Source organism: Dipteris shenzhenensis, chromosome 15 (assembly GCF_047967505.1).
Source record: "Dipteris shenzhenensis isolate YYH24624 ecotype China chromosome 15, Dip_SZ_1.0, whole genome shotgun sequence".
NCBI lineage: Eukaryota > Viridiplantae > Streptophyta > Polypodiopsida > Gleicheniales > Dipteridaceae > Dipteris > Dipteris shenzhenensis.
This window is the reverse complement of record NC_141610.1, coordinates 56,534,550-56,547,176: the sequence shown is the minus strand read 5'-3', so window position 1 is coordinate 56,547,176 and position 12,627 is coordinate 56,534,550. Positions and strand designations below refer to the sequence as shown.

At 37.6% G+C, this 12,627-nt stretch overlaps 1 pseudogene; it reads right to left on the bottom strand.

Annotated features, from left to right (window-relative positions):
• Positions 1-2,413: 2,413 nt before the first annotated feature.
• LOC147894028 (uncharacterized) lies at positions 2,414-3,234 on the bottom strand (annotated as a pseudogene).
• Positions 3,235-12,627: the final 9,393 nt, after the last annotated feature.

Sequence of the window (12,627 nt, the reverse complement as noted above, 5' to 3'; positions counted from 1 at the left end):
CACTTATAAGCTATTGTCTATGGCATGTTTGCAAGGGCAAGACTCCAACCTCTTCCAATTGTAGACGAGCACTTGCTGCACAGAGGTTTTTCTTGTGTACACCCAAAACCTTTGCCATCTTTGACAAGCTGATAGTTTTTGGTTGCTAGCTTGTCCATTGGAACCTTTACCATTAAGTACCATCATTAGAGATGACCTCTTCAAGACAAGTTTGTCTTTTGACTGAGGCACCTTTACTTCTATCAAAGTTTGTTTTTGGTTGCTAGCTTCTCCATTAGAACCTTTACCATTAAGTACCATCATTAGAGATGACCTCTTCAAGAAAAGTTCGTCTTTTGACTGAGGCACCTTTACTTCTATTAAAGTTTTGTGAATGTTGGCCAGCAAAACTTGTGTGTAGCCTAGTTCTTCAGGTAATACATCCCTAAAGTTGGGATGGAGCAAGAGTTTCTTGAATATGTGCCCATTGTCTGATCATACCAGGACTTAGCTACAATACTACAAATCTTCTTTCTTCCCTTGTCATCAGCAAAGCTATTATCTTCAAGCCTTTGCTACTCCTTCACTTTTCTCGATGTACTTTTTGTTTCACAGCCCAATACTTCATAATGGTTGTGATTCCTCCCTGACCAAAGACAACCATGCCTCTATTTGCTTGTGGTTCTGCTTCTCCTATTTCGTGGTTATGTAAAAATTGATCATCGCCCATTGCATGACCATACATACTATGCTACTCCCTTGAACATGAAAAGGTGCAAGCACATAAGTGGGAACAAACTCCTAATTTGTTAGGTGTGGTAGGATCATGTGGTAAAAAATTTCGTTTCTTCTAGAAAATTTCCATGCCTTCGCTCACAGCCCCACAACTCTAGGCTTAGATCAACCCTTTAGAATAATAAAAGAGAAGGACAAAGAGAAGACAAGAAAGATGCAGCAAAAGAAAGAAAGAAAGCTCAATTCTTGCAACGTGATTTGCAGTACCCATACACACACACACACACACATACAGATGATGACATGATGGCAATTTAGTTATGAACATGAATAACGGTTGCCCACTATGTGTAACAAACCACTATGCATTCTTTATACACTACATGTGTTACCTTCAAAATCCACTTCTTCACACCTCACAAAGTAGTGTCAATGACACTACCATTTTTGACCACCTACTAGCATATATTTCTTTCACCAGCACATGTAATCCTTCTTAGCTAAGAGATACTCTCAAATCTTTGATGTTGTGGTGGCAAGAAATTATTTGGAGCTCCTTGCATGTGTGTTTGGGACAATGATGTCTTTTCTATTAAAAGCCATCATAGGGGTAGGAAAGACATATATGTAATGCATGTATAAATATGTTACATGTATGCATATATATGAAATGAATGTAATATGTGTACCATGTTTCGTTTTCAACATCACATGTAGTACTTCTTAGCTTATGTTTAGTGTGAGATCTTGCATGGCATGGTGGAAAGCAATAATCTAAATAATGTTATGTGTGGTTTGTATGAAGATGTTTTTTCAACGAGAAGACATTCAAGGGACTTCTTTGGAAAGGTTGTCGCATACATGAAAATACTTGTGTTATAAAAGCTAGGCTTGGTAACATCAAAGATGTAGCACCAAGCTACTTAATAACCAATGACAAATAATTACATAATAACATTTGTTCATTAATATTCATGATCCTTATATATATGATGTGCATACATTGACAAGGTTAGTGTACTACATTTTCTCTAAGATTTTTTTAGCTCAAGCGTCCACCAAAAGACATTGATAAGGATTACAAAAGTAAAGTACAATGAAAGCAATACTATGAGTGGAATTATATAGGTGCCATGCATTGATCATTTTCTATATAGTAAATCACAAACCAAATACTATAGTTTTCATCACTATAAGTGCATTTCTATAATTCCATTTCACAAACACTCTAGAGTGACCAAATCCAAATCTGTCCTTGCTATTATGCTTCACTCTACACTACAAGACAATGCTTCCATACATGTGATGAGTTACAGGTGCATGTATGGCCATGCATGTATTTGAGTTATATCAGGCGTGTGTGTATCTGCAATTAAATCCACATGTATATTGACTTAAAAAGTGCATGTAAAAGCATGTGCATACACGCATAAATATTGTGTCATAGACACACAATATACACACTCTATTACACCTGATATTAGGGGGGAAACCATTTAAAATGAAAGTACCGTATGTTTTATAAAAAACCATATTTTTTAAACCAATCTCATACTACATTACAATATATGCCATTACACAATCCCATTACATGCATTTACAACAATGTGTATTAAAAAACAAATCATGAGATGACGATTGTAAGACAATGCATACATTAGAATTGTCATCAATTTAGAATGATACAATGATGGATTGGTTAGGATTCGATCTCATCTTCAATAAGATCCATCCTTGTCAAATGATCAACATCAATATCCATTTGATCAATTTGTAAGACTATGAATAAATTTAATTCACTATCAATCTATCCATGGATAATGGAACTGATGCCTTGATCATCCACATCAACATCACCAATGGTAGTGTCATCTTCATGATCATGAGAAATGGCATGCTCATCCTCATTATCATGATCCTCTCTTATTTCTTGATCATCAACATCTTCATTGTCATGTTTGACATCATCTTCATTGCGCCTATTGCATCCTCCATATGCTTCATATCAGTTAATGTATTGTACATCACTTTGGAACGTGGTGCAATAGGGATGACGTACCACCATTTGTGTCATGCACCATTGGCTAATAGATAACCTACTCAAATACATATATAATTAATTAGCATATCAAAAGTCAAGGGGTGAGTTTAGATATATATGTATAGGAAACACATTAGTAAAAATGTGCATACCTGCTCACATTGTTGTGGCAATACGAGCCTATCTTTCTTTGTTTGCCAAAAATTTGTAGATTCAATAGTTACATAGCCACTTTCATGGCATTTTATTATTGCATTAGGCCCTCTTTCCACCATATTCATTTCCATTTGGCATCCAAAACATACCAAAGAAGCAACAAAATTCAAGCCTAAATATATCTTGGATTGTGCCACAATAATCATCTATTTTTCCATTCGCTCCCTCAAAGCTACTAATGACACCACAATCTTGTGTATTCCTCTTATAAATCAATTATGTGTTTGAAAATGCTTTCCTTCATACCATATAGCATTGAACATACTGCACTAGACTAAAATAAAAGCAATTGTGTAAACAATGTGAATCATTAAAAGCAAATAGATTACAACTAATGCAGAACATTAGTTCTATGTACCTTTAACATGCATCCTCGTGCATACTCCCATTCTTCCATCATGATATACATCCTCTCATCCCTCTCTAACTCTCTTCATTTTCTCATGCAACCAATCAACATGGATATAATTCAAAAGTGTTGCTAGATGCTTAGGGTATGCCTTACGAGAGCCATGTTGCCTTTGAAAGTGAGCTCTTTTTACTTGCCTTCCTATCTTTCCATCCTCATATCTTGTAACCCATCTGCTCATCACATCACTATTAAGGATGTAAGTGACGGCACACGTGTTGCATTTGCTATGATGGCGAGCATACATAGTTTCATGGGCTCTGGGCTTCCTCCCCATAACCCGTCACTGTAACATGGTCAACACAATCTGTAAGATTTAAATAATCATACAATCAATAAATTAAGTAAAAAATAAATAAGGTAACAAGATACTTACGAACTCTACCTCCCACGACTCAACACCTCCAAATCCAAAATGCGAAGATCCAATGGTCTCCATCTGGATGCATCGTGCCTCCACATGTTGCTTGCTCTTCACGCCACCCTCTGCTCATTTCTTTGCCTCCTTCCACTCGTTTTGTGTGCAGTGGCAAGTTTCTCCATGGGATAACTACCTACCTCCCAATTCGCCCAATCATCGTACACAAGTTTCTTAAGGTGAGATCTTTTATTACTTAAGATCTCCCTTATTCACATCCTTCCCCATACATCCGAGAATGTCGCATGTGGGGGATTGGGGTACCGACTATGTACAGCCTCTATCACCTTTCCAACTAATCGACTAATTTGATCATTGAATTTAATAAAATAATTTCTGTACAAATTTGACACTACCCCATGCATGTACTCCATTACCTCTTTCCCCCTTGTATCCATCACTATCCTGTCCCTATCCATCACATCATAGTATATTACGGCCTACACATCTCTCACCTCCTCCTCATCCTCATTGTCTCCTTTAACTCCTTTCCAACCACATGCCCTACCACTTTCCCCACCAAAGCACTTGCCGCATCCTCCACTCCCACTCTCCCTACTGTGGTGTCTTCTCTACTCTGTACTACGGGTGGAGTCACAATTGGGAGATTGTGCATGAGATTGTGGATGTGACACAATTCATGACAATGACTGTGAGGGAGTACGTGATGGTGGTTGTGAGCCCTAACATGACGGTGCTTGGGAGGGGGTGCGTGAGGGTGTCTGGGAAGGAGTATGTCTCCTTGATGGGGGTGGGAGAGGAAAAGCATGCCATCTCACTGGACTCACAGGCATAGACGGTAGTGGAGTGACATTGGCACTCAGGAAGGGAGGGTGAATGGGAGGAACTATGGAGAGGTATTGCAGTGGTGGACGTAAGTAGGCCTCCCTCCTTTCGACACTTTGACTTGAAAGCAATGTTGATGTGGACAATGCATGACTTTCCAAGATACACTAATTGTTCTAGAAGAATTCAAATCACCTCTCTACTCTAATACTATTGGTTATATTAATTATAACTATTGACTTTAATATTCTAACTTTTATTTATATTTTAATAGGTTTGAAAACTTTGGGTAAACATGCATGTCTTGTTTGTGGCCCTTCGTTAGTACATGAGTATGCTGACGATTTATGTAAGACCATATTTGATAATCATCATCAATTTCTCCCATCAAATCATCCTAAATACATTACTAGTAAGAGTAACATTCCTCCACAAATACTTCGTGCAAAAGTTTGGGAGCGCATTTGGGAGCCTACAAATGTTCTTTCTCCAGTTGGCATGAATAGGTATATTAATGTTTTTCAATTTTGTCTTGTGTAGTCTGTAATTGGATTCTCTAATTGGATTACAGATCCCATGAAGAATCTTGTTCAGCATCTCTTGTGTAGATACTCCATTTTTTTCAAGCTACCATGTTGGACCCATCTTAAGATCAACCATCTTCTTGATCCCATGCACATCTTCAAGAATGTGGCATCTGGTATTTGGGAACATGTTACTGGTAAATGAAACAATATTAGCGTATAGGAGGACTTGAGCATTATAAGACGGATGCGTCAAGCTTGTCCACAAGACGAGGACGGGCACGTTCATCTTCTGCGTGCACCATGGATTATATCAAAGCAAGAGGAGAAGCAGGTAAAGCAGGACATCACTACTTTGCGTACTCCCACTGGATGCATGAGATCATTGAAGGGAGCCTTCACAACCACTAAGAAAAGAGGTGTTGAGAAACTATATGGGTTGAAGTCCCACGATTGGCACAAGATGCTCCAAGTAAGTGTTTTCCAAGTCTTGTATATTGAAATTATATTTTGTAATGCCATCAATCATATATACATGTGCTCTTATGTGTGTAGTTCATACTACCTACTAGCATCGACCATTATGCAGGAGAGAGAGAGAGAGAGAGAGAGAGAGAGAGAGAGAGAGAGAGATGTCTCATATCCTAGATTCCTACGACTTTCAAGTGTGCATGCATGCAAATTCACGCATGTTGATGTGGTATGGATGTTAATGATGTGTCATCACACCCTTGTGATGTGACACATAACATGCATGGACATTTCAAGCAACGAGTGCAGAATCATGTGGCACAAAGCAAATGATGATGTGTCCTTGATGAGATATCACCTTGTACAACGTGGCATTTGGGGCCTTGCATGGAATGATGTAGTAAGATATCCGTTAACACTGGTCTTGTATTTAAATAGGTTGAGGATATCTATGTGGTCCAATCACCAAGTTGGGCTCAAATAATATTAATGGTCTCCTTAATCGGCTTTTGAGCCTTGTAACACTAATACGGGGGAATAATACGCTCACATCCACATGCTTGTCTATAAATGTCTAGACTTATGAAGGAATAATAAATCACAAGCAACTAACCAACATGCAAGTTAATTTGGGATGAAAGTTCTTTTTTATTTTTTTGAAATAAGGAGATTGTGGACTCTATAATGAACCCAAAAGATGTAACGAAGTTCCCAAAGTAGCTTTTTCTAAAATGACATGAAAGTCAAATATTAAATGGCAATGGTCCCATCGTCTTGGCACATGTTATATCTGATCTTTGGGACTATGTAAGAGTATGCCAATTGGAGCGCAATGTAGTATAGACGAAGGATGACGTTGAGTGCTTGGTGGTCCCGTGTCACACTTGTTTGTTGTCGCAATTGCAACTTCCTCATGTAAAAGTTGATGACCTTGAGAAACCATCATTTGGTGCTTGACTCTTGGGGTTCACTATGTATAAGACTTATGTATTGTGTGCATTCAAGGCACATTTATAAATCCCCTTATTTGTGAATTTTTTAAAAATAAAGTGCACCTTTTTTTAATTTCATCTCTAAGACTTTTTCCCAAGTTGTTTTAATTAGTGGATGGAGGTTCTGGAGTCAACATTTTACTAGAATTTATGTATAAAATGTTGAAATTGACAGAACTAGAAGAAGCTCCTTTTCAATTGAAGATGGCTGATCAAAGGAGGATCCAACCTTTGGGCATGCTCAGAAATCAGGAAATAAATATTTCAGGTTTGTCATTTTCCACTAATTTTGTGGTTCTTAAGATGGATGAAGGAGACAGTCCCTATCCTTTATTGTTGGGAAGACCTTGGCTAAAGATAGCTAGAGTTAAGCAAGATTGGGGAGCACAAAGGATCACAATCAGAAAGGGCAAGAAGAAGATGAAGTCGCACATGGTGTCAACACAAATTCTACCCAAAAGTGCTAGAGCTTTGTATGCTCAAGGCATTAACATGGTGGATGAAATAGGAGATGATGAGGAGGATGAGTTTCTTAAAGTTAATAGTTCAGTGGTTCCAGTCTTTGAAATTGATGTGGAAAAAATTGTGCATCAGTACAAATCCAAGAGAAAACATGATAGTTTGGTGCAGCAGGAAGAAACAGTGGAAGAGCAAGAAGAAGAACAACAGGAGGAATCTTTGATGTCAGAACAGGATCAAAAATTTCATATTCGACACATTTTAAAGGCTGAGAAATCTTTTGAGGAGCATTTGTCTAAATTATCAAGAGTTAAGGAAGATGACTTATAGGAGCTAAATTTGGGTACAGAACAGGAGCCAAAGACAGTAAAAATCAATGTACATGTGGAAGGTCAGTTTAAACAGGACCTAACTGATCTATTACAAGAGTTTAAGGACATATTTGCATGGAAGTATACACATATGAAAGGAGTAGATCCAAGGTTTTGCATGCACAAGATCAGTTTGAAGAAAGATGTTGTTCTTGTTGTATCTTAAAGATACAGAATGAATCCTAATTATGCCAAATCTATGAAGAAGGAGTTGGATAAATTGTTGAAAGTTGGATTCATTTACCCCATTGAGCAGGTTACATGGTTATCACCTATTGTGATAGTTCCCAAGAAAAATGGAAAGCTGAGAATCTATGTTGATTACATAAAATTGAATGCAGCAATAGAAACAGATCCATTTCCACTATCTTTTCAAGACACACTGTTAGATGCAGTTGCAGGTCATCAAATGTATAGATTTCTTGATGGTTTTAGTGGATATAATCAAATTTTGATGGCTCCTGAAGATAGAGACAAGACAGCCTTTGTGATAGAATGGGGGGTTCATGCTAGTAATGTAATGACATTTGGCCTCAAAAATGCTCCACCTACATTTCAGAAATGGGTACATGAGGTATTTGCCCCATTCTTGACTACATTCATGAGAGTGTTTTTGGATGATTTCAGTGTGTTTGGAAGGATGTCTGAACATTTGCTCCATCTCAGATTATGCTTTCAGAGATGTAGGATGTCAAGGCTAAGTCTGAATCCAGCAAAATGTGCTTTTGCTATGAGAAGAGGTGTTTTGCTAGGGCATATCATATCTCAAGAGGGAATGTAGGTTGATCCAAGGAAAGTGGAGGTGATACAAAATGCCAAACCACCTAGAAACCTGAAGGAGCTGGCTAGGTTCATTGGACAGATTAAATGGCATAACAGATTTTTGAGATACTTGTCACATGTGCATGTTCCTTTGGCAAAGTTGACAAAGAAGGGTGCCAAATTTGTGTGGTTGGAAGAACATCAGAAGGCATTTAGAATATTGAAATAGATGATGCAGGTCACACCTGTCCTCCAACCACCTGACTGGACAACACCTGACTGGACATTACCATTTCACATCTTTGTGGACGCTTCTGACAAGGCAGTGGGAGCAGCATTGATGCAAGAGAAACAGTCTGGATGGTTTAGACCAGTATATTATGCTAGCAAGGTCGTGACAACAGTAGAAAGGAATTATTCTGTTACAAAAAGGGAGTGTTTGGGACTGATTTTTGCTTTGAAAAAGTTTAGGCACTATTTGTTGGGCAACACTATTATCATTCATGTTGATCACCAAGCGATAATTTATTTGGTTAATAAAGATCAACCAACAGGAAGAATTGCTAGATGGATTTTGCTGTTACAGGAGTTTGACTACTCTATCAGGCATAGACCAGGGAGAGAGCATGCCATTGCTGATTATTTGAGCAGGTTGGATACAAGAGACCCACCAAAAGGAATTGATGATAATTTACCTGATGCAGATTTGTTTCATGTCCAAACAGAATTTTTTGATAATTGGTATGATCAAATGTTGAATTATTTGCAAGATGGAGTATTTCCTGATGGTATGGATAAAGATTACAAAAGAAGGTTAGCTCTTAAAAGTAAGCCTTATTTGGTAATTGCTGGTTACCTGTATAAAAGAGGAGTGGATGACATTATTAGGAGTTGTGTGCCTAATCATGAACAGAAGGCAGTGTTGAGAGAAGCTCATGCAGGTAATGCAGGAGGTCATTTTTCAGGACAAATAACAAGCAAGAAAATATTTCAATCAGGACTTTGGTGGCCCACAGTTATAAAAGATGCATATCAGATGGTAAAACAATATCTTCAATGCCAAAGAGATGGTTATCCTAAAAATGCAAATAGGATGTCACATAACCTTGTCTTGCCATTAGATCCATTTTTAAAAATGGGGAATAGACTTCATGGGTCCTTTTAAGCCAGCAGCAAAAATGACAGGAAACAAATACATCTTAGTAGCCACAGATTATTGTACAAAGTGGGTTGAAGCTGTAGCATTGAGAGATAATAAAGCAATTAGTGTGGCAAAATTTTTTTATAATAACATCATTACAAGGTTTGGATGTCCAATTGAACTGGTATCAGATCAGGGAGTACATTTCCTAAACAAGATGATCAAGTTGTTGATGGAGACTCACATGATAAGTCATAAAAAATCATCTACATACTACCCTCAAGCTAATGGCTTGGCAAAGAGTAGTAACAAGATTTTCGTGAAGATTTTAAAAAAGAAAGTTTCAAAAAATAGGAAGGATTGGGATACCAAATTGAATTCTACCTTGTGGGCATTCAAAATAGCTTTCAAAGTCAGTACAGGTTTGACACCTTTCCAATTAGTCTATGTATTGGAGGTTGTGGTGCCTATGGAGTTTGTTACACCGTCATTGAGGATTGCAGTAACTAAAAGGTTGCTACCAGAGGAATCTTTGCAAAATAGGGTGGAAGAATTGTTGAGTTTAGAAGAGGATAGAATTCAAAGTTCTTATAATATTGCTTCAGTAGTTAGGAACAGGAGAACAACATGGGTAAATAGGCACATAAAACAGAAGATTTTTAAAGAACACAATTTAGTGCTTGTTTACAAATCTAAACTTGGAAAACATCCTGGTAAGCTGAGGCTTAGATATATTGGTCCTTTCAGAATAGCCAAAGATTTGAGCCAAGGCACATTTCAATTAATGGATATGCAAGGTCATGAAGTGTTTAAGCCCATTAATGGATTTAGACTCAAAAATTTTTTTGAGGAAAATGATGTGGTGCCAATAAATTTATGTTTGGCCACAAGTGTGCAAGCCTCAAATTTAAATGATGAGAAGGGAATTCTCGTAATTGGCGATGTAAGTCGGAATCTCATTATAAAAAAGTGACTTGCGATTCTAATGATTTTGCATGTGTGAGAAGTCTTATCAACTTTTTGCATGAATATTTCATTGTTAAGTGGAGATCACACACTTGTGCTTGGCAAAAAGACAATCTTAGAACTGCAACTCGGCATTTTTCTTTCTCGGCAATGAGGATGGCCACAGGTACACCTGCAAGTGGTAAGGGGAAGGAAATTTCACTTGTGCGACGATCTTGCATAGGTAAACCGGTAGCAGTCGCTGTTGATTCAGATTTTTCTTCTGATGAGGACGAAACTTATGAGACAAGAGCAATGAAAACGCTTGCAACAGACCTCATGCATCCGATGATAGATTTTGAAACGCATCTAGATGTGGAGATAGCAGAGAATATTGATTGGTTGAAAGAATTGGGTTTGCATGACTTTGCGCAGTTGCCTTGGGAAAGATATACACAAAATATCTATGGCCCAACACAATTGAGTGTGTTGCAGACAACGCAGAAGGCGAACTCGGTCACAAGAATAGAGAAGGAGATCATAGTTGAGTTTTTTGCAGAACATTTTTTGTTACCTAATACAAGGGAGACTACTTAGGAGAAAGCAATAGACGATGTTATGCAAGCAGAACTTGGGAAATCTGAAACAACAAGGGGATATTATGTTTTGAAGAAAGTAGCGGATAATAATAGGAGAAATCAGTTTACGTGGATGATGGAGAGAATTTTCTTACTAGTGAAGCTTGATTATATGAGTAGGGAGACATTTGGTTGTATAATGGCAGTAGAGTCTAGAAAGAAGTTGAATTGGGCCCATATTGTGCAGTCCAGATTTGTGATGGATGTGAAAGGAGTGGATAAGAGGAAGCAGTCAGGGGTGACAAAAATTTCACCTTTTTTATCCAGAATGTTCGAGATATCAAAGAATAATGAATGGTCATTGTGCTTACCATCAGTTAAGGTGTAGAAAAGCACAAAAGCATAGACACAGAAAGGGAAGAAAACAGTGCAGATAGAAGAAGAATTGGATGATGAACCACCTGCTAAGAAATCCAAGACAGGTAAGGGAATGCATGAAGAGAATGAAGATTCAGAGCAGTCAGTGAGGAAGGGGGACATAGGTGTAACAGATGCCTTTGAAGATAGCAGTTTCACCTTCTGCTCCACATAATAAGGAGATAGGTGACCACAAAAGTACAATCAAAATTGAAAAAAGAAAGTTGAATCTGTTTCCAGTTATTCCAGGGAGTAGTAAGACTGCAGATGGAGAAAATTGTGGATTTTATTTTCCTAAACTAGGTTCTTCTCTGAAGAAGCATGAAGATACTTTGGGAAAATTGGATGCAGCACAACATTATACAGAAGCCATGAAGGGATTGGAGACTGCAATGTCTTTCTTTCATCAAAGAGAAGACTATATTAAAAATTTGAAGGAGCTGCAGCATAATGAGAAGACAAAATTAGAAGTAGCTTTATACAACAGTACTTCAAAACAGGTGAGTTTTCTCAAGTTGGAATCAGACATAGAAGAGATGAACAATAAAATATCTGAAGTCATACAGGCCAAAGATGAGGAAATTCAAGATGTTAAGAAACAATTAGCTAATGCTCAATTGAAATCATTTACAGTAAAACAGTGGTTGGATGAAGATAAAAACAAGGTCATGACAAAAGTGAATATTTTGTCAGAAATTAACATAGCATTGCAAACCAGTTGCAGTGTGTTACAAGAAAGATTAAGAGTTCTCTGTACAGTGGAAAAACAACTGAAGAATTCTATGTCAGAAGATGTGGAAGTAGATGGAATTTTTGTAGCAGACAAGTTTTTTGATACCATGAGGAGTGAGGTGATAACAATAGGGCATAACATATGGCAGGAAATTTAGCAGAGATTAGTTACTGTCATACAGAGGCCCTATCAAATGTTTCAGTTGCAAGATAAAACAGAGCAAGAAGATGTTGTCTTTGGAAATGGAAAGTATTAAGGCAAAATCTGAAAGACTGCAATTATAGCTTGATTTGGAATTGAAAGAGAAGGAAATGTTGAAGGAAAATCTTAAAAAAATGCAAGTGATGCAAAAAGAGGAGGAATTGAAAGTGAAGACAGATGAAGGGACAACAAAGGAGAAGAATTATGATAAACTGGTAGACCTTTTGAAAGGAGTAATTCAGAAAGGAGAACAGAGTGAGAAGCGGGAACTGGATAAAGCTTGGGATAAAGATTGGAATGAGGATTGGGATGAAATTTATGAAATACTGGACTTTTGTAGGGAGCAACCCTTTCCAGGAAAAACAATCAGTACAGAGAAATTGAAAAAGGAGAACTCAAAAGGAGATAAAATGGTTCTGAAGGAGTAAGTGTACAGGAAAAAAAGTATC